Source organism: Molossus molossus, unplaced genomic scaffold (genome assembly GCF_014108415.1).
Source record: "Molossus molossus isolate mMolMol1 unplaced genomic scaffold, mMolMol1.p scaffold_m16_p_1, whole genome shotgun sequence".
Lineage (NCBI taxonomy): Eukaryota > Metazoa > Chordata > Mammalia > Chiroptera > Molossidae > Molossus > Molossus molossus.
Window position 1 is genome coordinate 196,940,473 of NW_023425344.1, and position 4,503 is coordinate 196,944,975.

General features: G+C 41.9%; 1 pseudogene; it reads left to right on the top strand.

Moving 5' to 3' along the window:
• The first annotated feature begins 2,390 nt into the window (after positions 1 to 2,390).
• Positions 2,391 to 3,492, top strand: LOC118623186 (annotated as a pseudogene).
• Positions 3,493 to 4,503: the final 1,011 nt, after the last annotated feature.

A 4,503-nucleotide genomic window follows, 5' to 3' on the forward strand; every position in this document is an offset into this window, starting at 1 on the left:
AGCTGAGAGCCTTATGGGGGTTCCTTTGTAGGTAACCTGTTGCTTATCTCTTTCTGCCTTTAGGATTCTCTCTTTGTATTTAATTTTTGGCATTTTAATTATTATGTGTCTTGGTGTGGGCCTCTTTGGGTTCTTCTTACTTGGGCCTCTCTGTACTTCTTGAACTTGTATGCCTTTTCCCTTCACCAAGCTAAGGAAGTTTTCTGACACTATTTCTTCAAATATATTCTCTAACCCTTGCTCATTTTCTTCTTCTGGCACACCTATGATGTGGATATTGTTACATTTAATATTGTTCCACAGTTCTCCTATGCTGTCTTCCTGTTTTTAAATTGTTTTTTCTTTTTGGTTTTCTGATTGGGTGATTTTTTTCTACCCTGCCTTCTAATTCATTGATCCAATCTTTGGCTTCCTGTACTCTACTGGTTATTCCTTCCAATGTGTTCTTTATTTCTGCTATGTCATTCATTTCCAGTTGGTTGGTTCTCAATGTTTCTATATCTTTACTCATGCTGTGGAGCTTCCTCATGATTATTGCTCTGAACTCTCCCTCTGATATCTTGCTTAATTCTATGTCATTTATTTATTCTACTGCAGAATTATCTTGTTCTTTTATTTGGGATTTGTTTCTTTGTTTAACCCTTTTGGCTGTCTCAGTGGGTGTTGGCACCTGCCAAATTTCCCTGTGGGTGTTGGTGTTCCACTGGTTGTTGTTGCTTTTATTTTGGATCATTTTCAATGCTTGAAATTTCTAAATATCTTCATGTAATTCTGGGCTCTTGGATACATTTGACTCCAGGCTCATCTGGTTCTGCTGCTGAGCCTCAGCAGGAATAAAAGACACAAATGAAGAACCTTGTACCCTTTGTCTCGGTTCCTGCCTTGAAACTTTTCTGGCTTCTCCAGCACTCTGGGACTAGGCCCTTCTTCTTGCCAGTGCCCCGTCTTCTCTTCAAGGCCAGCATAAAGTTAAGGTGTAGATCCTGCTGACCATCTTTCCAAATGGCCGCCCAATCCCTGCAGGTTTCCTGGCTCCAGCCATTCTGTTCCCTCTCCTGCACTTCCCTGGGGTCAGCTGGGCTCATCCCTGGGCTCTGCAGGGCTAACTTACCACTGAGTTTCTCTGCAGAGACCAGAGAAGGTGACAATTCCAGTTTTTTGGTTTGTTTGTTTTTTGTTTTTTCCCGTCTACCCTTCCAGGCACATCGCCAGCATCAATACTTTCAACTTGGTCCAGGTCTTAAGAATGCTATTTGTACCCTCCTCAAGCTCCACTGTGAGTCAAATAGGCCTTTGAGGCCTGGCATTGGCACCTACTTAACTATAACCTTTACCAAGGGGCTGCATGTGCCAGTTTTAAGCCAAGTCCCTCATGTGTGTTATCTTATTTAAGCTTCACAACAATCCTATAAAATAGGTATTAGTATTAGCTCAAATTATAGAAAAGAAGTCACAGAGGCACAGAGAGATGACAGGATTTGCCCCAGGCTACACAGCTAGGAAGTAGCAGAGCCAAGATTCAGACCTCGCTCTGTCCTGCCAAAGCCCAGGTGTGCCCGCAGTACTGCCTACTTGGTGTTACTAAAATATAGGTTATCTCAACAAAATACATACACAGCTTGTTAATGTTATGTTAGCATATTTAGCAATTAAAATTGGATATCATTTTTGCTTACCTTATAAATCAAATATTCAAAAATGATTTCTCTTTATTGAGAGATTCTGTGATGTGTGTTTTTTATGGGAAGGAAGGTGGAACTTTAAGAAGAACATCAAAGAGCCCTGGCCGGTTTGGCTCAGCGGTTAGAGCGTCGGCCTGCGGTCCGGAGAGACCCAGGTTCGGTTCCCGCTAAGGGCATGTGCCTCGGTTGCAGTTTGTCCCCGGCCCTGGTTGGTCGTGCGGTTGGCAGCCACTCGATGTGTCCCTTCACGTCGATGTTTCTCTCTCTCTCTTCCTCTCTCTCCCTCCCACTCTATCTGTACAAAAAAGGGAAAAATGTCCTCGGGTGAGGATAAAAAAAAAAAAAAATTAAAAAAAAAGAACATCAAATAAATGTCAGATATAAAGAGGGCGTTAACTTGGCTCAGCGAGGGCTCCAGGGCCCCCACCCGGGTCGGTGGGGGTGTCATTACTACCTGTGGCCCTAAGGGGGCGCGTGGGCAGACACCGGTCTGAGCGTTGCCGAACCAGGACGAGCGCGCATCAGGCTGCGTGGACTGAGGGTTCCCTGAGGATTCCCTGAGGGTTCCCTGACGATTCCGAGTCAGTGCTCCCTAACCCCGCGTCCTGATGTTCGCGTGTTTGCCGGGAGCTTCTGCTTTGGACGAAGGTATCAAAAAAATGATACTGTTTCCTTGAATTTTCTTCTGTGTCTGCTTCATCACTGTCTCTCATATTAAGTATCTTAAGGGAGATATTGGAATATTTCGGTATTCCCATGGATCCAGTTTTGCAGAATTGGGGAGGCCAAATGAATCAGCTAAAAGGCTATGGATCAGCTCCGAGTATTGTTCCTATTATTGGGAAAATTCTTCCTTTAGAAGCCTGTCAAAGGCCTGATTGTGAGTTGATCCCTGGTAACTGTGGAACTACAGTTCCATCTTTTGCTGATATTTTGTGCATGGCACACGATGAAGAAGCCAGTTGTCTCAGATTTCGAAATGGTATGTGAAAAGGAGAACTGGTATGAGGAAGAGGAGAAAAGTGAAGCTTTCTAGCCTCTGCAATTCGTTTGGGGTCCACTGTCACCCGCTCCAAGACATGACAAACCAATGAAAAATTCTCAGCCTGCAAATGAAGCTGAGTGGAAGAAACAGCTGCCCTTGAAGACGAACTAACTTTCCTTCGCTCTCAGGTTGCTGCCATTGTGGAAATGCAGCAACTGAAAAACAATACGAAATCTGGCTCCTTTGACTCCACTGATGGGTCTGCTGGTTTTGGACAAGTGCCATCATCTGGGACTGCTCCACTGAGTGTCAAACCAGATCCGTTTTCAAGTCCAGGGCTTCCTGCTCCTCTTCCTGCCCTGCCACTGCCCCTCAGTTTTCTTCTCTACAGCCTCCAAGGTTTTTTTTTTTTGGAGTATTTGTGACTCAGATAATTCAGGATATAATAGTATCTGTGACTCAGATAATTCAGCAACTGAAATGAAAAAACAGCACCCAGGTGCTCGTAAGCCCAATTATAGTTGTCATTCAGAAAACCAGGAAAATAAAGATGTTCCAAACGTGTTGGATGTTCTAAAAGATATGAATAAGATTAAACTTCGTGCTGTTGAACGGTCACCTGGAGGCAGGCCCATTCATAAGAGGAAAATATACAATTCACAGTGGGATCCAGTGTCTTTAATATCCCAGGCACTTAAGCAGAAATTTGCATTCCAAAAAGATTATTCCTTTGTGGAAAAAAATAGGTCTTGGGAGTCTTCATTTTCTAGTCCAGAAACTTTAAGGAGGAGCTCTAATAATTTTGGACATCGTATTACACAGTGACCTAAAGGAAGAACTGACAAACACAAAAGGTGACCAAAGTGTGAGCAGCGAAAGCTGAGATTGCACTTACAAGGCAAGATTGCAAAGATACACATGTCTTCCACAACGTGTTAATCTCCTGTTAGTGAAATTAAAGGAAATCTGTGCACCAGGATGTATTAGTGCAGAGGTCTGAAAGTCTTGACTCTTAAGAATACCCATCTCTGGTTTTGGAATATCCAGCAGTTAACTGGTTACTGATGATAGTTAGGGATATTGATTTTTTCCCCCATGTATGCCAGTGTTATTAAAGGCGGAAGACACACTTTGACTTCCCTAAGAGCTAAATAGTAACTGATTTAATGTTTCTCATTAGAGAACAATAGGGTCTCACTAAGGTAACAGAAACCATTTTTAATGGATTAAGAAATTAATGCAAGCTAAGTCTATATTGTATCACTCAGCAAATGATAGTATGTTTGAGTTGTTTTAAAAACGGTTTCTTAAAGCAGTCATGACATTCTAATTTAAGAGCCTTTGAATCTTTTAAAAAGTAGTGGTGATGTGGTTTATTTGGCCTCCAGGACCTTGGAGACTTTTAAAGAATATAATTTTTTCATTAAGATAGTCATAGCTTGAATCATATAGGTTGAGACTCCTAAAAATTCTTCCTGAAGATGATGAAGAATTATTCTTAGAAACTGATTTGATAAATGCTAAAATTTAAAGACTCTTCTTCATAAGTTTTGCCTATTCTTGCTATGTAAATATGTATACCTAGCATTCTCTCCCCTTTGTTCCTTATTACAGTTATACTGTTCTTAGTATATAAAATGTAAAATAAATGTACTTCTATAACTTGAAAAAAAATAAAGAAATGGGAGAGGTTTTATAGATTCAGATACTGGAGCAGGTGTTTGCCCTTTAATTATTTTTGTCTCAAAGATTTTATGGCCCTGGCCAGTTTGGCTCAGCGGTTAGAGCGTTGGCCTGCGGTCCAGAGAGACCCGGGTTCGGTTCCTGCTAAGGGCA